This window comes from Macaca nemestrina, chromosome 1, assembly GCF_043159975.1.
Source record: "Macaca nemestrina isolate mMacNem1 chromosome 1, mMacNem.hap1, whole genome shotgun sequence".
Lineage (NCBI taxonomy): Eukaryota > Metazoa > Chordata > Mammalia > Primates > Cercopithecidae > Macaca > Macaca nemestrina.
In genome coordinates this window covers 159580764-159607772 of record NC_092125.1, presented here as the reverse complement: position 1 = coordinate 159607772, position 27009 = coordinate 159580764, and the positions used below count along the sequence as shown (strand labels likewise).

The 27009-nt window shown below is 36.1% G+C and overlaps 1 long non-coding RNA gene across 2 annotated transcripts in view; it reads right to left on the bottom strand.

Annotated features, from left to right (window-relative positions):
- The window catches only part of LOC105482645 (uncharacterized), a 180122-nt gene that overhangs the window by 129904 nt on the left and 23209 nt on the right, over positions 1-27009 (bottom strand). For both annotated transcript variants that reach the window (XR_011609221.1, XR_987739.2), the window contains exon 2: positions 11555-11587. This is a non-coding gene — a long non-coding RNA (uncharacterized lncRNA). The remainder of the gene's footprint in view (positions 1-11554; positions 11588-27009) is intronic.

Here is a 27009-nt window from a genome sequence, read left to right as displayed (position 1 = left end):
TATCACATCATCAGGCTGTAAATTTTTTGAACTTTTATGTTCTGTTTCCCTTTTAAAATGTAATGCTTTTAACAGCACCAAAGTCACATCTTGAATGCTTTGCTGCTTAGAAATTTCTTCTGCCAGATACCTTGAATCACCTCCCTTAAGTTCAAAGTTCCACAGATCTCTAGGGCAGTGGCAAAATGCTGCTAATCTCTTTGCTAAAACATAGCAAGAGCTACCTTTACTCCAGTTCCCAACAAGCTCCTCATCTCCATCTGAGACCACTTCAGCCTGGATTTCATTGTCCATATCACTATCAGCATTTTGGTTAAAAACACCATTCAAGAAGTCTCTAGGAAGTTCTAAATTTTCCCATATTTTCCTGTTTACTTCTGAGCCCTCCAAACTAGTCTAACCTCTGCCTGTTACCCAGTTCTTTTTTCTTTTCTTTTTTTTTTTTTTTAGAGATGGAGTCTCACTGTGTCTCCCAGGCTGGAGTGCAGTGGCATGATCGCGGCTCACTGCAAGCTCCACCTCCCGGGTTCACACCATTTTCCTGCCTCAGCCTCCCGAGTAGCTGGGACTATAGGCACCCGCCACCATGCCCAGCTAAGTTTTTGTATTTTTAGTAGAGATAGGGTTTCACTGTAGCCACAATGATCTCAATCTCTTAGCCTCATGATCTACCCACCTCGGCCTCCCAAAGTGCTGGGATTACAGCTGTGAGTTGTTATCCAGTTCTAAAGCCACTTCCATATTTTTGGGTATTTTTACAGCAGTGCTCCATTCTACCAGTACCAATTTACTGTATTAGCCTGTTTCACACTGCTGATAAAGACATACCTGAGACTGGGTAATTTATAAAGGAAAAAGGTTTAATGGACTCGCAGTTCCACATGGCTGAAGAGGCCTCGCAATCAAGATAGAAGATGAAGAAAGAGCAAAGGGAGAAAAAGAGTTAAGCAAAAGGGGTTTCCCCTTATAAAACCATTAGAACTCATGAGACTTATTCATCACCGTGAGAAGAGTATGGAGGAATCTGAACCCATGATTCAGTTATTTCCCACTGGGTTTCTCCCACAACACATGGGAATTATGCGAGCTGCAATTCAAGATGAGATTTGGGTTGGAACACAGTCAAACCATATCAGGCGGTATGGTCATTTTCATACTATAGATTCTACACACCAATGAGCATGGGATGTGTTTCCATTTGTTTGTGTCATCTATGATTTCTTTTGGTAGTGTTTTGTAGTTTTCCTCAAAGAAGTCTTTCATTCCTAAGGGTTTTTTTTTTTTTTTTTTCCAGCTATTGTAAAAGGGTTTGAGTTATTGATTTGATCCTCATCTTGTCATTGTGGGTGTGTAGCTGTGTTGTTGATTTGTGTACATTAATTTTGTATGCAGAAACTTTGCTGAATTCATTTATCAGTTCTAGGAGCTTTTAAATGAGTCTTTAGGGTTTTCTAGATACATGATAATATCATCAACAACGAGTGACAGTTTGACTTCTTCTTTACTGATTTGGATGTCCTTTATTTCTTTCTCTTGTCTGAGTCCTCTGGCTGGAAATTCCAGTACTAGGTTGAATAGAAGTGGTGAAAGTGAGCATCCGTATCTGTTCCAGTTCTCAGGGAGAGTTCTTTCATCTTTTCCCCATTCAGTATAATGTTGATTGTGGGTTTGTCATAAATGGCTTTTATTACATTGAGGTATGTCCCGTTCATGCAGATTTTGCTGAGGGTTTTAATCATAAAGAGATGTGGGATTCTGTCAAATGCTTTTTCTGCATCTATTGAAATGATCATGTGATTTTTCTTTTTAATTCTGTTTATGTGGTGTATCACATTTATTGAGTTAGCTAGTATTTTGTTGAGGATTTTTACATCTATGTTCATCAGGGATACTGGTCTATAGTTTTTTTTTTGTTTTGTTTTTTGTTTTTTGTTTTTTGTTTTTTTTTTTTTGTCATGTCCTTTTCTGGTTTTGGTATTAGGGTGCTACTGGCTTCATAGAATTATATAGGGAGGATTCAATCTCTTTCTCTATCTTGTGGAATAGGATTGGTACCAATTCTTCTTTGAATGTCTGACAGAATTCAGCTGTGAATCCATCTGGTCCTGGACTTTTTTTGTTAGCATTTCCCCTACTTCTTCAAAGCATGTAGTTGCATATAAAACAACCTAATCAAGAGAATAACTGCCCCATTATATTCTCAGGTCCTGCCCACATTCAAGAGGAGGGGTTTACACAGGGAATCTGTACCAGAAGGTAGAAGTCTGGGGACCATCTCAGAATTCTGCCTATTGTACTCTATAAACTCATTTTAAACCAAAATAATCTGTTGCTGCATGTCAAACAAAGTAATATTTTCTATTCAACAAATCAGGTGTTGCCATATTCTTCTACGTATATTATCTTTCACAATCTGATTCAAATAATCTTAGACATCAATTTCTAATCCTTTGTTATTCTGAAAAAAAGTCACTAGCCAGACCGTGTAGTTATGTGAAAAATTATTTAAAGAGCTAGCATAGGCCAGGTGCTGTGTTTCATACCTGTAATCCCAGCACTTGGGGAGGCTGAGACAGGTGGATCACCTGAAGTCAGGCATTTGAGACCAGCCTGGCCAACATGGCGAAACACCATCTCTACTAAAAATACAAAAATTAGCCATGTGTGATGGCACATGCCTGTAATCCCAGCTACTCAGGAGGCTACAGCAGGATAATTGCTTGAACCTGGGAGGAAGAGGCTGCAGTGAGCCAAGATTATACCACTGCACTTCAGCCTGGGCAACATAGTGAGACTCTGTCTCAAAAAAATAATAGAGTTAATATAAAGCGATTGTCTGAAGAGGAGTACAAATTATTAATATCTATAAAATCCAGTTCTACACAGAAGTAAAGTTTTGTATTATGTTTGTTTGATTTTCACATGATGAAAATAATACACACCTAATACAAAAGAAATGCAGAAAGGTAAAAAGAAGGAAAAACATGTTCATAGTGTTCAAACTGCAAAGTAATACTGCTTAACATTTTGTTATATTTATTTCCAGGTTTCTTTTTTTTCCTCCTGTATTTAAAAGATTATCCAGATCACAGTTTTACCTTATGGTTAAAAGCACAGCCTTAAAGAAGCTCCTAGAACTGATAAATGAATTCAGCAAAGTTTCTGGATAGAAAGTTTCCTGGCTATTTGACCTTTTTCCAGTTACTTAACCTAAGTTTTAGGTTTTTTTATTTATGAGATACATATATGTTATATATATGTATATACACACACACACACACACACACACATACATAATATGCACATCCATATACAGACACATAGAAATGGAAAGTAAATAAGATTCTTTCTAGAATCAAATAAGAATATTTGTACAAAACGTTTAGTATAATGTGTGGGCTATAATAAGCATCATATAAATGTGTTTTTACATAAATAGTATTCCTATAGATACACACACACATTTCTTATTGTTACTATAACAAATTACCACAAATGCATCTTCTTTAACAGTATAAGTTTACTCTTTATCAGTTCTGGTGGTCAGAAGTCCATAAGTAGTCACAGTGAGCTAAAGTCGAAGTGTTGTCAGGGCTGGTTCCTCCAGGAGGTTCTGAGGAGAAAATTTGTTTCCTTGCCTTTTTTCAGTTTCTATGTGCGGTCCTTATTTTTTGGCTTGTGGCAATTTTCTCTGTCTTCAAAATGTGCATCTTCAAATTTCTCTTTACTCCCATCATAATTGCATCCTTTTGCATTTTACTGCAAGCAGCAAAAAGAAATCAAGCCATACCTTTAACACTTTGCTCAGAAATTTCCTTAGCTAAATATCCAAGTTACTATCTTAGCAGATTCCTAGAAAACAAATTCACTGCTTCCAAAATATAATGGTAGGATAGCCATAGTAGAAGAATTATGGACAATTCCATTCAAAAATCAAGAAAAAGAAAAAGGGAGTTGGTTCTCTCAAGCAATTTTAAAATTCAGCAAGGCCAACTCCATTATGTTTTAAGGCCTGGAATAATCTTCTGTGACTTTAGGCTCATCCTTCTATGCCAGCGGTTGCACCCTCAGAGTCATTTTCCCTTTATGTTACAGGATAGGATGTGTTTGAAGCTAAACGGTTTTATCAGCCTGCTTCCTGCCTATAAAATTTTGGGAGTTCAGAAACTTTATTTTATTTCATCTCCTCTGTCCTTTTAGAGCAAAATTAGTCATGTTTCTTCTGATATAATATTCTCAAGTATCAGTGAGTCTTTTGTGTATGTCACAGGAATTCACTCCATTAGACAAGTGGGTCCTCCACAGGTTTTTCTGGATTATTCTTTCTCTAATTTTGGCTTTTCCAGAGATAGCTGAGAGGATCCATGAGTCAGACAACTAAGCTCCTCAAAGAGTCCTCTGTGTGACTGAACACTGAGCTTTTGTTACTTCTAAGAAATTAGCAAAAAGTCGTCCAGCTAGGTTCTTGGCTTTTCCTCAGAGCATGCTTTTCTGACAGCAAATCTCCTCATTATAGCACATTTTAAAGTCTAGATAAACTGAGAATTTCCAAAATCATCAAGTTCTGATTCTTCTTTGCTTAATAGTTGTTTCCTCAACTTATCTCTTCTTCTCACATTTTACCATAAGTAGCAAAAAATGAAACTAAGCCTTGGCTTCAACACTTTGCTTGGAAAACTCAGCTATATATCAAAGTTCATCCCTTACAAATGTAGGACACAACGCAGGTAAGCATTCTGCCAGATATAAAAAAAAAGATTATCTTTACTTCTGTTTCCAATAGTATGTTGTTTTGTAAAATTTAAAGATTCTTTTGATGGCAAGATGCAATACAGGGATACTCAGATAGATAAAAGGCATAACTTTTTGTTATTTATGGCTTGAAATGAGAGAAGGCTGCAGGTAGAGCCACATGGGGAGTTACAACTGGAGACAGGGTAATAGCAAGCTGGAGCTTGAGGGGAAAGTTTCTGTACCTCGAATGGAGTGGAGTGTGCTAAATTTCAAGGGCTCCTTGTTGATTGGCTAATTTGAATAATTTCTCTCTAATTGCCTGGTACCTGGCTTTGGGGTGATTAAAGTTATGCATAATGACCCATAATATGAGAGCTTGATAAGGGAAGTGGTTACAGTGTGGACTTAGGCAGTTGCTCAAGAAGGGGAACTATCCAGACTGTAGCCTATACCCCACAAATATATGTAATTATTGTTTGTAAATTAAAAACAAAACTTAAACTCTGGATAAACTCAGAAAAAAATGTGAAAAGACTGTTATATATGTTCCTCATGTCTTTCTGAGCCCTTGCCAGTGGAATTTAACATCCATATTTCTACAAAAAGTCTATTTGAGGCAATCTAGGTTTTTTCTAGCTTACTTCTCAAAATTCCTCTAGCCTCTACTCATTACTTAATTTCAAAGCCACTTCCACACACAAGTGTGTTCTACAACTGGTTTTTTCCACTTAATATACATTAGACACCTCACTATAGCAGTAATATAGGTCTGGATCACTATTTTTTATATTCCATTATGTGACTGTGTCTTCACTTATTTATGGACACTTAAGTATTTCTGACCTTTTTACTATTTCAAATAGTGCTACAATTGACATTTGGAAATTTGTTAATTATTTTCTTAAAATCCTCCATAATTTTGATTGGTTGAGTTGTTAACTCATACTATCCATAAGTATATTTTAGCTATATCCTTTTAAATGTTCTTTGATAGTGTTTATCCCCAAGTAGTGTGTATTTGTTAGATTTCTTTTTAAATACTTCAGAATTCTGTTGTTCTTTGAAAATAATATCTTAATTTCGTTTGTTTTCTAGTAGTTTCACACCAGTATAGAGGAACAGTTGTTTCTTCATGTTAATCTTATGTTAATCTTATAGCCAGCAACCTTGAGAACTCTCCTTTTAGTTCTAATAATTTTTTGCATTTCATAGGTTTCTATGCAAAACATTATAGTATGTGAAAACAATGACTACTACATCTCTTCCTTCCATAGTATACATTGCTTAGTGTGGCCATCCCCCAGTTGCTATGAATGTCACTGCTAATGGCTCACACAGGCAACCTCCTCCGTAGAATGGCTCTTCAGTGATTAGAGCTGCTGCACAAGGACGTGCCTGGGAATGACGCCCTCTCACTCCTGGATGGTGCATATCTCATGACTGATGACATGAGCCTCACTTACCTAAAGACGAAATAAACTTTGGGCAATTTATACTCCAGAAATCTTCTTAAGATCATCCTGAGGCTACATTTCACATAAAATTGTGTTTCTCAGCCCCCTTTTTTCCATTATTGGTCCCCTAAAGAAACTTCATAGACAGTATTTTTCCCCTAATCACCCACTGCCATGAAATTTTAATGCCAAAAGAGACCATCTATGTATTTATTTGTGTATTGTGGTGTTTTGGAGGGCTACACACCATTATAATATCTTTCACCTCCCAACAATAAATTTTCACTCCCTTAGGGGTGAGATTGCCCCACTGAAAGTATATGATCTGAATTATATCATTGCTTAATTTATTTCCTTTCCTTACCCTGCTTACCTCCCTCCCTCATAGGTTTCTTCTGAGAGCCCTCTTAATAAATCACCTTTTCTTTTTAATTGTTTGTTTCAGAGCATTGTTCTGAAGAATGTTAACATAATTTTATCAGGTGAAAAATACTCTAATTGGAATTTTATTTTAATTACAATAAAACCTACAATATAAGTTTAGACAAACTGACATTTTAATAATATTCAGTCTTCTCATCCAGAAATATGGCACATTGCTTCACTTACTCAAGCATTCTTATATGTCCCTAAAACATCACATGCATTTCTTATTCAAATTATTCCTGTTTTACTTTGGTTGTTAACGTGAAAGTATTTTTTATTATCATTTTACTTTCTGATTGTTATTTATCTTTATAAATAATTTCAAGAGTATATATTTTTTATTTTTAAATTTAATTTTATCTTAAGTTCCAGGGTACATGTACAGGACGTGCAGGTTTGTTACATAAACATGTGCCAAAGTGATTTGCTGCACTTATCAATTCATCAGCTAGGTATTAAGCCCTCCATACATTAGCTATTTATCCTTGTGTTCTCTCTCCTTCAAGAGTATGATTAAGAGTAAAAACATTGTATTTCAAATAATGCCAAGAAAAAGAATTGTTAATATCTTAAGAATAAGGAAGTGAAAATTAACAAAAAGTGAATGGAAATAAAATCAAGATCAAAACACAAGCAGGCATCTAACGAAAAAAAAAATGGGAGTTTATTAGAAAAGGCATTATGAGGAATAAAAATAAATAAATAGAGATCATAGTACAGATGCTTCCCAACTTAACGATGGTTCAAATTAGGATTTTCTGAGTTTACGATGGTACAAAACCTAGATGCATTAAGTAGAAACTATACTCTGAATTTTGAATGGTGATTTTTTTTCCCCCCAGGCTAGCAATATACAGTATAATACTCTCTGGCACTGCTGGGCAGTAGCAGTGAGCCACAGCCCCCAGTCATCCACAGGATCATGAGGGTAAACACAGAGATTCTATAGTGGACTGCACTGCCAGATAACTTCACCCAGTTGGAGGCTAATGTAAGTATTGTAAGCACATTCAATGTAGGCTAGACTAAGCTATGGTGTTCGGTAGTTTAGGTGTATTAAATGCATCTTCAATTTATGTTATTTCCAACTTACAATGGGTTTATGTGGATGTAATGACATTTTAAGTCAAGGAGCGTCTATATTTCACAAACTAGGCAGATGTCTAAGCTATATAAAGCTGTCTGAGAAGAAAACAATGCATAAGATACTAGATTATGTTAAAAAAAAAAAAAAGGACAAGGAAGAGTCTGCGAATAATTGTCTTTCTTTATTCAGTGCTAACTGGGCCCTTGTAATAATACTGCTTTGTTTGGAAGCCAATGTTTCTACCAATAATAATTAATATTAGGTTGATGCAAAAGTTTCTGCATTGCTGAAGTTTGCCATTTGATACTGGAATACATTCTTAAAGAAATGTGGTTATGTTATAAATCACGTTAGTGCACATTTCTCACTTTATGGTTTTTTGTTTTGTTTTGTTTTGTTTTTTGCTAATGATTTATTACTCCCCATTTATTTTATGTTTATTTTGGACTATGGAAATGATGTTGGACAAAAAGCAAATTTGAGCAATCTTCTTATTCAAGTTGAAAATGCATCATAAATTAGCGGAGACAACTCACAACATCAACTATGCATTTGACCCAGGAACTGCTGAGAAACCTACAGTATAGTGGTAGTTCAAGAAGTTTTGCAAAGGCGATGAGAACTTTGAAGATGAGGAGCATAGTGGCTGGCCAGCAGAAGTTGCCAACGACCAATTAAGAGCAATCATCAAAGCTGATCCTCTTACAACTGCATGAGAAGTTGCTGAAGAACTCAAAGTCGATCATTCTATTGTCATTCGGCATTTGAAGCAAATTGGAAAGGTGAAAAACCTTGATAACGGGGTGCCTCATAAGGTGAGCAAAAAATATATACCTAATGTAAATAACGAATTAATGGGTGCAGCACACCAACGTGGCACATGTATACATATGTAACAAACCTGCACGTTGTGCACATGTACCCTAGAACTTAAAGTATAATAAAAATAAATAAATAAATCATCATTTTGAAGTGTCTTCTCTTATTTTATGCAATAACGATGGACCATTTCTCAATCAGATTGTGATGTGCAACAAAAAGTGGATTTTATATGACAAACATTGACAACCAGCTCAGTGGTTGGACCAAGAAGCTCCACAGCAAATCCCAAAGCCACACTTGCTCCAAAAACAGGGCATGGTCACCGTTTGGTGGTCTGCTGTCGGTAGGATCCACTACAGCTTTCAGAATCCTGATGAAATCATTACATCTAAGAAGTATGCTCAGCAAGTCCATGAGATGCATAGAAAACTGCAATACCTGCAGCTGACATTGATCAACAGAAAAGGCCCAATTCTTCTCCACAACAATGCCCAAGTGCATGTCATACAACCCACACTTCAAAAGGTGAATGAATTGGGCTACAAAGCTTTGCCTCATCTGCCATATTCACCTGACCTCTCGCCAACCAACTACCACTTCTTCAAGCATCTCAATAACTTTTTGCAGGGAAAATGTTTCTACAACCAGCAAGATGCAAAAAATGCTATCTAAGAGTTTGTAGAATCTTGAAGCATGGATTTTTATGCTACAGGAATAAACAAACTTATTTTTCATTGGCAAAAATATGTTGATTGTAATGGTTTCTATTTTGATTAATAAAGATGTGTTTGAGCCTAGTTATAACAATTTAAAATTCACAGCCTGAAAGCATAATTACTTTTGCACCAACTTTTTTTAATGTATTTTCTTTTATCACATATTTAGAATTATCAAATCATACATTGTTGGAACTAGCTGACAACTTAGAGATTTCCTAGTTTGCCTTCCTCATTTAAAAAATAAAGAAGTTAAGCTCCAAGTAGGCTAAATTGATCTTTAATTAGGTGAAATTATTTTCCCTGTGATTTCCCTTCCTCAGGTGAAGCCATCAGAACTCATTCAAGCTAAAAATCTGAGTCATTTTGAAATTACTCTTCTTTTTATCTCATATCCAATCAGTGATCCACATGCTATTTAGTTTTATATCCTACACATCTCACTAACCCAGGGACACTAAGTTAGTTCAGGTCCTCATCATTGCCGCCACTCTTTCATACTCTAAATATTCTTGTGCTTCTTCTGCCAGCCACATATTGCACCAAATACTGAAAATATGGCAGTAATAGTTTGTGGCTGCCTTGGATTCCCACTTCCTCCTAATTTTGATCTATCTTCAATACATTTATTGGAGAGTGTTTTATAGAACACAAATCTTATTATGATTTCCCTTGTTCGAGATTCTTCAGCAGCTTTCTGTTACCATGTGAGATTAACATCAAGTCCATTGGTCTTTCTCAGAATAATCCTTCCCTTTATTTCGAGATCTTTTCTTGCTCATGTTCAAGCTTTGGGTCTACCTTTCTACAGACCCATGTGCCACACAGAGGTACTAACTTTTATCGAACTATGACAGGCACATTCATACTGTAAACGTAGAATGTTAGGCTCCCTTTCTCTAGCTTATTTGGGGGAAAGTGAGCATGTCACATGTCCAATGGTGAGTCATCTCCTTCACTGTTGCTACCACATGAGATATGTTTTTTCCCCTGCTTTCAGCTCTAACTCTGGTCATTATTTACCCTACAGCTGGGCACTGCCTGATACTCCAGGATGCTTGGTTCTTCAGTATAGCACTGGAGCAGCAGTACTAGCTACAGTGAAAGGTGATAGGAAGAGAATCACTTTTTCCTTTTTGGAATAATCCCTTAATTCTCTGTAAGAATCATTACAAAAGCCGGGCGCGGTGGCTCATGCCTGTAATCCCAGCACTTTGGGAGGCCGAGGTGGCGGATCATGAGGTCAGGAGATCAAGACCATCGTGGCTAACACCATGAAACCCCGTGTCTACTAAAAATACAAGAAATTAGCTGGCGGGCGTGGTTGCAGGTGCCTGTAGTCCCAGCTACTTGGGAGGCTGAGGCAGGAGAACGGCCTGAACCCAGGAGGTGGAGCTTGCAGTGAGCAGAGATTGCACCACAGCACTTCAGCCTAGGCGACAGAGCAAGACTCCATCTCAAAAAAAAAAAATTAATTACAAAAAATAAGAGTTTATGTATGTAACACATTTTATTATAGTGTTGATAACTAGAGAAATTAAAATAAATGTAAAACAAACAACTTTAGATGCTACAATTGTTCCTAGTATTCAAAGAAAAAATAAATAATAATTAATGCCCTTTTTCTTAGTCTTGATAATAGAAAACTCTCAGAAATGCTTTGGGACATCATGTATATTCTTTAAGATTGCCATGACAGGGTGAGGTACGGATATACCTCTTAATTTTCCCTGTAGTTTTGGAATGAATAACTATTAAAACACACACACACACACACACACACACACACACACGCAAATATACAAGCCATGTATAAGGACATTAAAAATTAATAGTCTGAAAACACCTTAAGAAATTTTCTTTCTATATGCAAAAATGCTTGTCCTGTTATCCCTGACCACAATGTATGTAGAGCTGAATATTCTAATGAAGAGCAAATTTACCTTATTTTTGTAGGTCCCAGAAAATACACAAAAGTTTATTGGATTTTTTTTAAAGTGGGCCATTAAAATACCTTGACAAACATCAGAACCACATACATCAAATAAAAATGCACTCAAATAATTGTACGTATGAGTTTTAGAGAAAAAATAAAGGAGATTACTCTTTTAAAACATATAGTTTTAGATCTTCTCATATATCCTTTCTCTTGCTAAAAATGCTACGTCTTCTAATAAAAAGGTTCAAGTTGAAATGTCTTCTCTGATCCATCCCTTACTCCCCTGTGCCATTACCTGATCGTCCCTCCTACACTTCTCGTAAAAATCTGCACTTACCTTTACTATAACTCACCACATCTCATCATATTTACTTACATCTCTCTGTCTCTCTGTGTCACCTGTGAGCTCCTGTGGGGGCAAGAAATAAGATTTTATTCGTTGGTGTCTTCTAGTACTAAGTCACAGTTAGTGTTCAATAGATATTTGTGAATAAATTAGAGAAGGAATACATTCCCAAAATTATACAAATTAGTGACCAGGTAGATAACAAAACTAAGGATTTATGACTCCTAGTCTAGTATTTTCCAAAATGATATAATTTGTTCTCTAAACAGCAGTTAATTCCCAAATTGCAGGCTAGACATCCAACAAGTTTAATGAATTTTTCAAGATCCCATTTATAATGTCAGAAACATCATTATTTCAGTCAGGATAGATTAGGTTATGCTGCAGTAATACTCTCCAAATTCCTACATACTGAAACAATGAAGGTTTGTTTATTGCTCCTGCTACAGGTCCCTCATAGGTAAGAAGAGGATACCGATATTGCCATTGAGAGACACAGGCTGACAGAGCAGCCATAGTCTTGAACATTGATTGCATTTATGCCACAGGGAAAAAAGTATTCTGAAGTGTGTCCACCAGCAATTAACTTCCCTGGTCTGGAAGATGTTACTTCCACCCACTACTCATCACAGGATCCCCAGCCAACAACAAAAGATTGGAAAGAATAATTCTACCATGTTCGAACTGGAGATGATATTTGATTAGCAACCATTTTCCTTAAAAATGCATTCGTCAAGACTAGTACAGAGACCTACATATGATAAGTATATCAGAGATATTTGCTAAATTGAATATAATTTTTATTTTTAGCCCAGTATTCTTTCTACTAGGCAGTTGTGGAATACACTTATTTCAGAAAAGATGCCAAGGATGTGGACATTTTTATTTTAAGATAATTCAGATAAAATAAAATAAATGTGAAACTGTTCAAGGAATTATACATCTTAGCTTAAGATGAAGAAATAATTTTGATTATTTTTGATGGAAAATAGCTGTCTTTAGCTACACAGAAGGTGATATTAAGAAAAACCATGATTAACTGTTCACAGATTGTTGAATACAGAGAAATAAACTTAAAGGTCAATAAAAAGTTAAATGGGGTGATTTTCATAATTGCTATATAAAAGGAGCATGACATCTTCATCCCCTAAAAAAGGCTTTGGGGGTAGGAAAGCACAAAATTCTAGACCTGAATTCATTACCTATTAGCAATGTAATCTCGACTCTCCTGTAGGCATATTTCTTGCTGTATAAAATGAAATTCTGGAATAATGTACACGATTCCTTACAATTTAAAATTATGTGAGCTACGTGAGTTAACTTGTCATAACTCAGATTAGGAGTAACTTCTATGATAGTTATGGCGGCAGTAACTGCTGTAGTAACTACTCCTCAAAATTTCAATCCCATAAAATAATTCTATTTTTCATCCACATAACAATATTCCTGTTTTTCCACATGGTGATTCATTGACCCAGGTTTCTCCATCCATTGGCTCTATCATTCATTCACTGGAGGCTCAGAGTCCTCTACTTCTAGTGAATGAAAGGAAGGAGAGTGGAGAAACCTAGACCGTAAGTGGCACACATCATTTCTGCCTAGTTTTTTTTTTTTTTTTTTTTTTTTTTGGGAGAATTTCTCATAGCTGAGAGCACATTACTGCAACTGTATACAAAGGAGGCTGGAGAAACATAGATCCTGTCTGGAGATTCCTCTCCTAGCACCAACTTCACACTGTGGAAGTCGAGACTCAAATTTTTGGAGAACATCTAATCCCTGGCACACATTCTCAAGTCTTTCTTGATTGTCACTTCCATCCATTGAAGAATTTATCACTTCTCTCTGTTGCTTCCCCTATACTCAGACAGAATGCTGTCCTGAGAGCTACATTAGTTGGTTTCTTTAGGTAGCAAAAATTTAACAGCAGAGACAATTTTTATTTTAGCCTTGTACCTTCCAACATGTTGCCCTGTTCCAGGATAGAGCAATTATTTTGTTTTTATATATATATATGTGTGTGTATATATGTGTGTGTGTGTGTGTGTGTGTGTGTATAATGAATTTATTCAGAGCCCTCTCTGTCACTTTTATGTCTTATTTATGTGGGAAAATATTTTAATCTACAAGAACATTATTATAACATGTACCCTGCAATGCTATTGAGGGCATTAGATGAGAAACATGTATTAAGTGTTTAAATATAAAGGATGTTTCCCAGACCCTCACTCTCCACATGAAACCACAGCCCCTTCATAAGTAGGAGATGGAGAGAAGGACTATTTTTGAAATCTTAATGTTAGGTGTAGGAATTGAAATATGCCCTCATTCCCTCAGTTTGTGTCCATAAACCTTGTTGTTGTTTTTGTTGCTGTTTTAGTCAGAAAGGTATAAGTCACCATAGTACTTCTAGAAAGATATTTTGTAAACTTACAAGTAAAGACATAAGTGCACTCTGAAAAGCAGCATTCAGACTTCATAGGAAATAACTGGGAAAATTTTGTCCATGAGCAACAATAAAATACTTTGAGAAATTTAACTTTTAGGTCTTATTCAATTCAGTCAAATATATAAACATGTAATAACATGTCTAATGCAGAACATGTATTCATTCATTCATCAAACAAACATTTATTAAGCATTTACTTTGGCTTATTAACTTACAGCATTTAGGAAACAATCAAACCATGCTTTTCAAATTACCTACACAACTGTAGAAAGCTCTGGACTGGATATGTAGTAAGATCCTCGGGAAGCATGTTTAACCATAACATTTGGACCATTAAATGACCACAGCCCATTCCAATAAACATGTATAGAATAAATGCAATAATCACTATAAAAATTCATTTAAATCCCTTATTTACACTTTTTAGCTATGACAATGTAGAATTTCACTAGAATACAGGGATCTTGGGACAAAGGTGTTAAAGAAATATCCCCATCCTTTTGTGTCCCAGAAGATAGCTTACTACAAAGAAACAGCCTTCCTTATGACTTACTGAGGGATGCTTTCCTTGGTTTACCTATGACCTGTCCAGACAAAACACTCCAAACTACTATTCTTTGCTTCATTAATAGTTAACTGAACTGATGGTCCCCACTGATCAATGAGAACAAAATGCTTAAGCAAACTTTGTTAAAGCATCTCTGCTTCCCCTAGGTCCCTGAACTTTGAACCACCTTCAGACTAAACCAGCAGACAGCCCCTTAACAGCACCTCCTGAGAATAATCTCAGTAACACACTTTCTTATTTACTGTCCAATCTGCAGTCCACCCTTTCATCCCATTTCTCCACACCTAATTTTTTCTAGCCTTGTTTACTTCTTATTATAAAAGGAAAATTCTTTTTGTTTAACCATGGAATACTGGCAGGTCTCATGATCTATTACAGTAGTCCCCCTCCTTCTATTACAATTCCCCTCCTTCTATTCTCTTTCTTCCTTGCAATCATCTTTTTAAATATTTTCTTTACCCTAATTCCAGATTTGTGTTTTATTTGATACCTGCTTTGAAAGAGGATTATTCCCCCCACACACACACCCAATGTACAAATGTAAACTAAATCTCCATCTGTTATAGTCCTAACTTCATTTTTTCTCATTTGACCTCTTAGAGTATGTTTTTCTGATTTTCTAAAGTGAAAATATTTATTAACATGCAAGTTGAATTAAAAAAGGATATTTAGAGCTTATATCAAATAAAAATGCATTGCTAATAAGAGTTTCATGACTGTGTCTTGGGGCTTGGGGAGCACTTACAGAAAGACTGCCTTCTTGAATGTTAGGGGACACTGTTTTAGTTACAGTAACTGTCTTGCCATAAGCTTGAATATGTACTGCCATCTACTGGTAAATACTACAAAATCAGATAAAAACAAATGGCACTTCTTTTTTGCAATAAGTATGTGAACACATTTGTTGAAAACATGATCCTCTCAACAGACCTAACAACAAATGTTTATGCTGTATATGCATAACTCACCATGTTTAAATACTGTCTTATCTTATATATTCTTAAAAATGTTGTTTCCTAAAATATTTTTACCTGATTCAGGGTTAAATATCTGAACAAGTCCAATTATTGTATTATGTTGAATAGGATAGTACAGTTCAGAACAATACAGAGCTTTGATGTGCAAAGGTGTAGTCTGCTGACCACACTTTAGGTACCAGAATCATCTGGGAGCTTGTTAGGAATTCAGAATCTCAGACCTCTTCCCAGACCCTCTTAGAATCTGCACTTCAACAAGATGATTAGGCAGTTGGTTTTCACATTAGAGTTTGGGGAGCACTGGCACAAAGTAAAGTATAGCACTGCATAGGCAAAATCACTAGTCTGAAGTACTAAAAATCAAAAACAAGGAACAAAGGAACTCATGGTCCTGGAATCATTTTTTATTTTTCAATCTTTAAATGGACTTCATCCTGCAATTAAAATATTTTGAATCACTATAAGATCAATTGAAGCAGTTATGAAACAAATTATAATAAAAGACAATTAAGAATAATACCCTAGAGCTAAATGTTAATATTACACATTTGTGCATATTGGAATTCATTTTTCTGTTCAGCATCATTGATGAATCTTTCCATAACATTAATTACTGAGACAGCAATGCCAGCAGCCTCCCAAGAAAATCAAGAAATAGTTGAAGAAAAGACACAAAGTAAGGAGTTGGACTTAAGAGTAAAGTCAATGAGGGGTGCTAAACTTCATGCACATGCACACACATATACAGATAGACACACACACACACACGCACACAAGCACACTGAGAGTGATCTCCCAATATCAAGTTGGCAGACCACAGGAGCCAAAATTTAAAGTCTGACTCTCCACAGATCCTACAATCACTTGTGTTAGAAAGAGGCTCCATTGCTCAAGTGATTTTATTTAGCGTGCCAGAGGCCTCTTACTTGAAAAAGAAACACAGATAAAAGTGTACATTCAGCAAAAGGGCACAGTTTTCTTTTTTTTTTTAATATAAGTTTTATATATTTTCATTGTCTTTGAATTTGAGACTTTCATTATGATTAGCACACAGTCATTTTTCAAAAATGTTTCATGTGTGCTTGAAAATGTGCATTTTCTACTTTTTAGGTGCTAAATAGATAGATAAACCAAACTTGTTAATTGTTAATTATGCTGTCCATATTGTCTATATCATTATTTATTTCACTGCCTAACTGACTGATTAATAAAAGTATATTAACATCTCCCATTATAGTGATAAATCATTTTTTTCTGTTCCAGCAGATTTTGCTTCCCATATTTTATGACTATTTAACTAGACTGTTTATATTTTCCTAAGAAATGTATTATTTTATAATATATCATGTCCCTCTTTATTCTTAATAACATTCTTCATCTTAACTTCTCTATAATTTAATATGACCAGAAGTAAGCTAAACTTTACAGGTTAACAGACAGGAGTCCCCAAGGCCACTTTTACTTCTGACCAGTTGGTGACAAATTAGAGCGTTTCAACAACCACTCTCAGGTTTGATAATTCAAGAGAAAAATTCATAGGACTCAGTAAAAGAAAGCCTAATACTTATAGTTTTAATATATAAAAAGGATACAAATTAGAAGAGATGAATAGGGTGAAGTCTCAGAGAGTTCCAACCACAGTTTTCATCATCTTCTCAGTGTCAAAGTATGACAATACTCAAGAGTATTGCCAAGCAGGGCAAGCTCACTGAGCTTCAGTGTTCAGAGTTTCATTTTTGTTTTTTCAAATCAGACTCTAATTGTGTAGACACAATTGATTGAATCATTGTCTGTTATGCCCAGACCGTTTGTTCCCCAAAGAAGACCACCAGAGTCCAGAGTCAAAGCCAAGAGGCAAGGATCTTTACTACAAGTTCGAACTTGGTCCCTCCATTCCACAGCATACAGGAGGGCCTCGAACAATGCGAGTGCTTGCTTTTTATAGCCCAATGTAAACAGGATATGTAAAGTTACAGGGAACAAGGTAATTCTCTCGGTTACAGCATTTCAATTGGTTAACATTATACATTCCTTATCGGAGATCTCCCAGGTGATGTTTTTCTGAAGTTTGAAAGAAATATGGAGGAATGTGTTTGTGCTGGGCTCAGGAAGTTGGGAGATATATGGGGGATGTGCCTCATTCCTTTCAGTCCACTGATTCAATCTCCAGTTATTTCTCCCTTCTACTGGGGTTAGGCTAATATAAAAATATAAGGTTGATCTTTCCAGTATGGCCAAATCCAACCTGAGTCAACTCCTTAGCATAAACTATCTAGGAGCTAACCATCAGTCACCTAATTAGCATATCTCTCTATCAAGTGTGTTCTAACAGGCCCATCATAACAAAGACACTCCAATTACTCGGAAAATTCAAAGGGTTTAGAGGCTACCTCCTGGAGTCAAGGCAAAGGCCAGACTTCTCTTTGGGTAAAGTTAGTTCTTCACCACACAAGTACTAATATTGTCACCCTAGCTTTCTGTTTATTATGAATGGCCCACAAAGTATAAAATAAGATGGTAAAAAATATCCAAATATTTCTGTAATCACGGTAAATATAAATGAAACTCAGTATTAAAATTTGTCTCATTGGAATAAAATAAATTTTGCTATTTACAAGAGCCAAACATAAACGATATGGACATGTCATCAAATAAGTGCAAATTAAACACCACTATGCATTCAACAGAAGAGGTAAACTTTAAAAAATTAATAATACATAATAATCACAATCTTTATCTAGGCTGTGGTTACATGGGAATATACATTCACCTGGAACATGTATATAAGTAGAAATTATCAAGCTATACATTTAAGATATATGCATTTCTGTATATGTTATATCTCAATAAAATAATTTTAAAAACATGAATAAAAAAAGACATTTGCTTTCAGGACAGCCTCACATTCTAGTTTCACTCATCAAAATCTGCTTGCAGCTGGTTTCAATTCACTGAGAGAAGTAATACTGCCTAGTAGACAGGGTATTGGAGAATGTAGGGAAATAGGGAATGAGCCCAGAACAGAGGAGGGATATGGATATTATTACCCAAAGTTAATATAGTTAAACAGAGACATCTCAGTGCTTAGGTTGAGAAAGAGGGATAAGAAAAAGGATAAGGCATAAAAGAAAGAGATAAGGTTGAATGCAGGAGTACTGGCTAGAAAGTTAGGGGGGCTATGGAATCAATGTTCTGCTTCAGAATCATGGGCCTAGCTGGATAACTAGCATAGTTTTTATTCCCACTAGTCAGTGAAGTAATGTGAGAAAGTCACACTGAATACTGACATATAGACCACTGAAACTTTGGAAGCATCTCACATGTTAGTATGGTCCAGTTATAGGGAAATAGTTGACTAGCATATCAAGATGTCCTCCTTTTCCTGAATCTAGCAAATTCTCTCATGTGTCCAGTTGAAGTCTTCCTTCCTCCAGTCGTATTAGGTTTCTAGGGCTGCCGTAGCAAAATATCACAAAGTGACTTAAACAACAGAAATGCTTTGCGTCACAGTTGTGGAGGTCAGAAATTGAAAATCAGGTGTGAGCAAGGTCATGCTGTCATGCATGTCTATGTGAAGAGACCATCAAACAGGCTTTGTGTGAGCAATAAAGCTTTTTAATCACCTGGGTACAGGTGGGCTGAGTCCGAAAAGAGAGTCAGTGAAGGGGGATAAGGGTCGGGCCGTTTTATAGGATTTGGGTAGATAAAGGAAAATTATAGTCAAAGGGGATTTGTTCTGTGGTGGGCAGGGGTGGGGGTGGCAAGGTGCTCAGTGGGGGAGCTTTCCAAGCCAGGATGAGCCAGGAAAAGGACTTTCACAAGGTAATATCATCACTTAAGTCAAGGACCGGCCATTTTCACTTCTTTTGTGGTGGAATGTCATTAGTTAAGGTGGGCAGGGCATTTTCACTTCTTTTGTGATTCTTCAGTTACTTCAGGCCATCTGGGCGTATAGGTGCAAGTCACTGGGGATGCGATGGCTTGGCTTGGGCTCAGAGGCCTGACACATGCTATCTCTGAAAGCACTGGGGAAAAATCTGATCAAGACCTCTCTCCTAGTTTCTGGTAGTTTCCTGACTTGGGGCAACATAATTCCAATATTCACGTGGTATTTTTCCTGTGCGTATTTGTCTGTGTCCACATTTTTCCTTTCTATAAGGACACAAGCATAATGGACCAGAGTATACCCTAATAACCTGATCTTAAATTGATAATCATCAAAGACCCTTTTTCCAAATAAGGTCACACTTAACAGGTATTGGGTGTAAAGACTTCAGCATCTTTTTAGGGATACAATTCAACACATAACACTAGTTCTCTGTCTTAATATTGACACTGCAATGTCCTTGAACTTTCACCTTAATTAAGTGGTCAAGACCAAGTCCTCCTTCCTAGAATCTCCTTTGTGTTACACATGTCTGTGTGAAGAGACAACCAAACAGGCTTTGTATAAGCAATAAAGCTTTTTAATCACCTGGGTACAGGCGGGCTGAGTCCGAAAAGAGAGTCAATGAAGGGAGATAGGGGTGGGGCCATTTTATAGGATTTGGGTAGATAGTGGAAAATTATAGTCAAAGGGGATTGTTCTCTGGCGGGCAGGGGCAGGGATCACAACGTGCTCAGTGGGGGAGCTTCTAAGCCAGGAGAAGGAATTTCACAAGGTAGTGTCACCAGTTAAGGCAGGAATCAGCCATTTTCACTTCTTTTGTGATTCTTCAGTTGCTTCAGGCCATCTGGATATATACCTGCAGGTCACAGATGGCTCAGCTTGGGCTCAGAGGCCTGACACTTTGTGCTACCTTTTGTGGACAGATTGAGATTGCATCATTCTTATCTATAAATATATGACCTGTTCATTCTCTTCTTCAAGTACCTAGTAGTTGTTTCAGCAATTACTCATAAAATTCCTATCAAATTATCACTTTGTAATATCAAAGATCTTAAGGACTCTAGATCTCCAGGCATTCTGTCATAGTGCAGATATAGGCAAAACCTCTGTTCAATGCACATTACACAAATGGAGGTGGAGAAGGAGAAATGGAAATGCTAACATCTCTTGAACTGTTGACCTCCTTTATCCCCAGTTCCATTACGTAAATTCAAGCCATCTTCTGCCTGGATTATTTTAATAACCTCCTAATGGGCTTCCTATCTCCAATCTTGTCCACCTCTAATCCATTCTCCACATTAGACTCAGAATGATCTTTTTAAGTCACCCACTCCCCTCCTTAAAATCTTATCTTAGCTCAAAACTGCTCTCAGGGTAACATACCAAATTCTTATAATGCTTTTTCAGGCCCTTATTTAAATGAAGTTCAGTTCTTTAAATTCACCTTATGCTCTCTGTCTCTTATGAATTTCCTCCTCCTTTTGTCTCTGCCTGGAATTCTCTTACCACTGTCCCTCATTGCAAGCAGCTAACTCATTTGAGCCTTTCATCCTTGCATAAATCTTTCCTGCATCTAAAAGGATAGATTAGGTGTTACCTTCCGCTACCGTTAAGTACTGCCACTAAGCACTCAGTACCAGTACTTAAATCTTATTACACTTTTTATCACTGTCTATTGTGATAATTACCTGAGCACCCCTCTGTTTCCCCAACTATATGTTATCTTGTTCATCCTTCTCTTCTTAGCACCCAGCAGCGCCCCCTCCACATAGTAAGTACTCAGTAAAGCTGTCTAATTTATCTAATTTTACTAATTTATTTTAATTTTAATTTTACCAGTTTAATTAAACAGTAAAATTATCAGATTATTCAGGAAAAAATATATTTTTTGCTGCCAATATTTCTTTCTGTGAATAAAGGTGCCCCCAAACTCATTTTCAGATGATCAGTTTCACTAATTTTAATACAATGGAATATTGCTTTAAAGTTATCAGATGCAAAGAAGTAACATTTTATGTAGAATAATCTCATATTTGATTCCATCCAAATAGGGTTAGTTGCTAATGTCCCCAGAGCACTTCATTATAAGTTGGCCAGACTTAAAAGGTTTAGACACCAAAAATGCATAACTAAAACAGATGTCTCTCTCAGAGAGTAAGCTTTTCCAGCACAATATATTCTACTGTGCTTTTCTCCAGAACACAGAAATGCATGACATGCAAGAAAAATGTGTGAAATACAACAGGTATTTTGAGATTTTTTTTTTTTTTTAATGGTGTTGAAGTGAGGCTTTGAACAAAAGCTGTTTTGTTTTGTAAAACAACTTGTGTTCACACACAACTATCCTCCACTTACTGGATAGAAAAGTGTGATTTTTTTTGGAGAGAAATACAGTATTTTATAAGATCTTTTCTCCCTGCCTTTCACAACTGGAATGTGAAACTATGTAGCCCTTCAGAACACTTTATGTCACCTTTGAAAAATGGAAACAAAAAAAAAGTTAGTGTTTTTTTTTTTGTTTTTTTGGTTTTTTTTGTAAAATAAAGAAAGATAAACATGATGATGTTGGTGTATTTCTGCAAACAAAGTACACAATCTGAAGGCTTCAGATAAATAAAACATTGTTAGAAGCTAATAGTTTCTCATTTGTAGCTATGTGCCAGGACACCTATCAAAAACATGTCCAGTCAAGAGGCTGACATTGTTTCAAAGGGAGGCCATTAATCTGGTGACAGCACTCCATTAAACTAACTCCGCAAATCATTTTGTTGGAGGAGTGAACTATTGGAGAGACAGTAGGACCCCTGTTTACTGCCATTATTGACTAATTACAGCATGATTGCTTAGGGACAAGCCAATTGTTTGCATCATGTAGAAAAGTAACAAAGATAAAGACACTCCACTTTGGAGGAACTCAGCTCTAAGGGGATACATTTCTCTTTCTCACTCTCCTCAGTCAATGAGAAAAAATCCTGGTCTACCATGTGGATGGAGGGAAGATTTCACTTAAGCTAACATAATTAATAGAGCACATTTTAATTCTATCAATAAGCTGTATGTTCATTTCCGTAGCATTCTGAGTAATATATTACTTACTATTTCCACTTATACACTACTATAATAAAATATTGGCCTATCAGAAAATTGAGTTTTTTACATTTTGGTTTCCAACTGTGACACAGGACATTAACAGCCAGAAAAATATTGATCTAATGAAATAAATCAGATATCTCTTTTGGTTGCATTTACCGGCTTTTTTATTTAAACTAAGTTTGTCATTAGAAAATTTCATGAGATATGTTTGGAATTGTTCTCCCAAAGGTATACTCAATTCTTGATGATCTAAGAGAGCAGAGCATAGGAAATAGCAAAGATAACTAAATCTTCAAATCCCTTCCTTGTCTAAACTTCTAACAAATTTAACAAAACAACTTCATCTCAAGTCAATATGTTAATGAGCAGGAAAATGACCAGAGATTGAGTAGCAAAACAGAAAAGAAAAAGAAACAAGGACTCTGGAAATTTTGTTAGCTGCATTGTTGACTCTAAAATACTGCTTTATGAGGCAGCAGGGAAGTAGAGGAGGATTATTTCATTGAATAAAATGCAGGTCAAAGTTTGTTATTTTTGGATGTAAGCCAAACATATCTACAAAGGTTTTATATATTATGAGATATATTCTCTAATATGTTATGAGATATGAGAGAATAAATGAGCAGATCTTATAGTGTAGTAGAGTAAAAATTTAGTTTCTGTAACTGTGAAACAAGGAAGTAATTGGTTAAGCATTCTTAGCCATTTATAAAATATCCCCTAAGTTCCTTACAGGTACTATGTTAGTCGTAGGAATAGTGATAATTAAGATAGGTACAGGTATTTCTTTCAAGAATTTATTTAAACAGTTAAGTGAATTATTATAATTAATTAATTATTAGTTAACATTATGAAAAACCTACGAGGAAATAAAAAAGGGTGTTATGAAATCACAAAACAAGGAACTGACTGAGTCTGAGAGGGAAATAGCCTCTGGGGAAGTGGACTCTGAAGATCACCAGGTGGTAATTCAGTTTAACAAACCTTACTGAGCCTTTGCTGTATATATACCACACATATACAGCAAACTATACCACACTCTGCACATATTTTTGCATATATATGGGACTACACTTTTTGATAATAAGATGCGGTTACACAACGAAGGAATGTTACGTCATTCACAAATAACTATAATAGGAAGCAGAAAGTATTGCCACCAAAACTTGTCTTAATAAGTTTTTGGAATATCAGAGAAGAAAAAATTGCTACAGATTCATTTTCTTGATAAGATTCGTAAATTAAATTGAAAGAAGACACCGATCAGATTATCTGAGCAACAATGGCAAAAGACATACTTCTCAATGGCTTCCAAAGACCACACAGGGATGACAAATGCTGAATGAACAGCTTGCATGCTGGACATGGTAACACTAGAGAGAGAGAGAGTCCTCACGACACATCTTTTAGGATCAGATCCTAAAATAAAATGAAAACAATGGTCTCAAGAATTCTTTGGAGCTGGACTTTTTAGTAAGCCATACATAGTTATTGGCTTGTTAATTTGGAAACATGAAGTTCAAGTTCCACTGGTTCCAAAAGCTTCCATTTTAATTCTCTTATTATTTTGTGTTGATAGGGTGAATTAGTACCACCTTAGGTCAATTTTTCACTTAGGAAAAATGGTAGAAACCTGTCAGGCTTTTTATTAGCCTTTATATCAGCAGAAATCCTGCACTCCATAAATCTGACAATATTACATGTAAGAGTAAGTACTTAGATGATTGCTGAACTGGTAATGGGTATCTGTGTAAAACAGTATTTCTAATTTGTCAAATGAATTCAATGAACACATTAGTTTGATCCTTTTTTTTTTTTTTAAAGAAAAATTTGAGAGACTTCCTAGGTGAAGGAGATCACCACCCCAATCATGAAAATAATCACCATTTCCTAAGTGCTAACTATGTGGCACACTGTGATTAAAACATGTAATAAACATGACCTCGTTTAACTCTCTCAATAAATCATGAGGAATGCAATAGTCAACTTACACATGAGGAGCTTCTTCACTTACTGTCATTCAAAAAACATATTTTATACCAGGCGTATTTTCCATACTCTAAGTATGCAACCTAGAAAGGTTATTGAAAAAGTGCTGGGAGCTACACTCAACGAGTAGTAGACTAGGAGTTAAACCCATAGTTGCATCTACCATGTTATTTTCTTCAGCAGTTAATGGTGGTCAATCTTCAAAGCTTAGTTGAAATTTTATTTGTAATCAATGAGTTGCAAAATCAATGAGTTGCATAGACCAAGGGAGAAAAGAGATCTGTTGAAGAGGAATATGCCTGTTGCTTTCCAAATTAGATTTCTTATAACCGCAGAGAGCCTCACGTGCCCCAGTGGGCCCCTCTATCCATCACCTGCTGTGCAGAGCAGATTCTATGAAGGCTGTGATCTGCATGTGCTGTGTTTTTAAATTCACACAGGATTTTTAATGTGGCTAAATATTAAAAGTAAAATTAAGAAGTATTTTTAAGGTTTTTTAGCCCATGCATCTGATTCAGTGGACATTTTAAAAATATACGTTTTTATGTTGTATCTCCTCTTTTCTGCTTTGCTGGGAAGTAATCCTATGCCTTCTTTATTTCCATAGCTCTGATATAGATAGACCTATCACCTAAATAAGTCAATTAAATCCGTAAGAGCTATTAGTCTACTGGTTCGATGATGATGTGCCAAGATTAAAGTAAATCAACTATGGCTCAAGATACTGGAAACGAATGAAGCAGAATCTCTGGTATGTGTCCATCTTTACACACTTGATGAAGGAATAAAAAAAAAATCATGGCTAATGCAATGCATTGTAGTAGTGACTAATCTTAGATTCAGTCACTCGTAGGATTAGCAGCTCCAGATTGCCATCTTTTCCTTTCTCCAATTTTGCATAATTTTCAAACAAATAAATTCCTTATTCATAAAAAGCTTTTTTCATATCATTAACATTAAGAGTCTTAAACTTGTATATCATGATGTTGCTGGTTTTCTATTTTAAATATGCCTTCATATTTTTATTAGAAAATTACTTAGAATGCTGAGCAAATGCCTCCGTGGATATTTGGCCAATTATGCCAAATGGTCAAGACAAATGTGACCCCTCAGAATGATCTAGTTTTGTAGACAATAGAGAGAAAACAATAGCTCAGAAAACAGATCATTATCTGAGTCTTACAGATTTACTTTTAACAATAAGATTGTTGATTTTTGGCCGGGCTGGTGGCTCACGCCTGTAATCCCAGCATTTTGAGAGGCTGAGGCAGGCGGAGCACCTGAGGTCTGGAGTTTGAGAGCAGCCTGGCCAACATGGTGTAACTCCCGTCTCTACTAAAAATGCAAAAAATTAGCAGGGCGTGGTGGCTGGTGCCTGTAATTCCAGCTACCTGGGAGGCTAAGGCAGTAGAATTGCTTGAACCCAGGAGGCAGAGGTTGCAGTGAGCTGAAGTCTTGCCATTGCACTTCAGCCTGGGTGACAAGAGCAAGACTCTGCCTTAAAAGAAAAAAAAAAAAAAAAGAAGAGTATAGATTTTTAAAATTATATGAAAAATATACTGCTGTGACCTAAAAATGAAAATTTTCATAGATACTTTTACAGTTTCAAGTATGACAAGGTCAGCTGAAATTGTGTTCTTGTGGTAATTTTTAGCCTACCCATATGTAGCTAAGGTTAAAAGCAAAGAATACAAGTTATTTTTATGTTTACTCGAGTTTTGCCTTCTCGATTCATTTCATATTTTTTACCTTTACCTGTTTTAGCTATTTTTCTTCTTTTTCTTTTTTTTTTTTGCCGGGGCGGGGGGGACGGTGTCTCACTCTGTTGCCTAACCTGGAGTGCAGTGGCGTAATCTCGGCCTACTGTAACCTCCACCTTCCAAGTTCAAGTAATTCTCCTTCCTCAGTCTCCTAAGTAGCTGGGACTACAGGTGCCCACCATTACGCCCAGCAAGTTTTTGTATTTAGCAAAATTTTGTATTAGTAGAGACGGTGTTTTGCCGTGTTGGCTATGATGGTCTCCATCTCCCGACATCATGATCCACCTGCCTCGACCTCCCAAAGTACTGGGATTACAGGCATAAGCCACTGCGCCAGGCCTGTTTTAGCTATTTTTCATAGTAGGCCAATTCATTTCAAATACAGAAAATATTATTCTTTCTCCATTTTTTCTCATTTCCAGCTTGGGAAACTTATTACAGCTGATATGAGCCAGAAATTGTTACAGTTGGTGCTGTTAACAACACTCATCAATTATCAACTGTGTACACAGTATCAGATTGCATTAGATACTGTAGAAGGATATAAGAAGAGGGGCATTTGCTTCTGCCTTCAATGCACATGCAATCTAATGCAATTTATATAATACACACACCTATGGAAATATATGGTACACTAGAGAAACACTTTACACATATTTAACAAGCTCAAGGACCAAATTAATTATAGAGAAATGTGTTCATTTATTTGTTCAAAAAACATTCATTAGGATTCCATTGCTAATAATATTAGGAACAATAAATT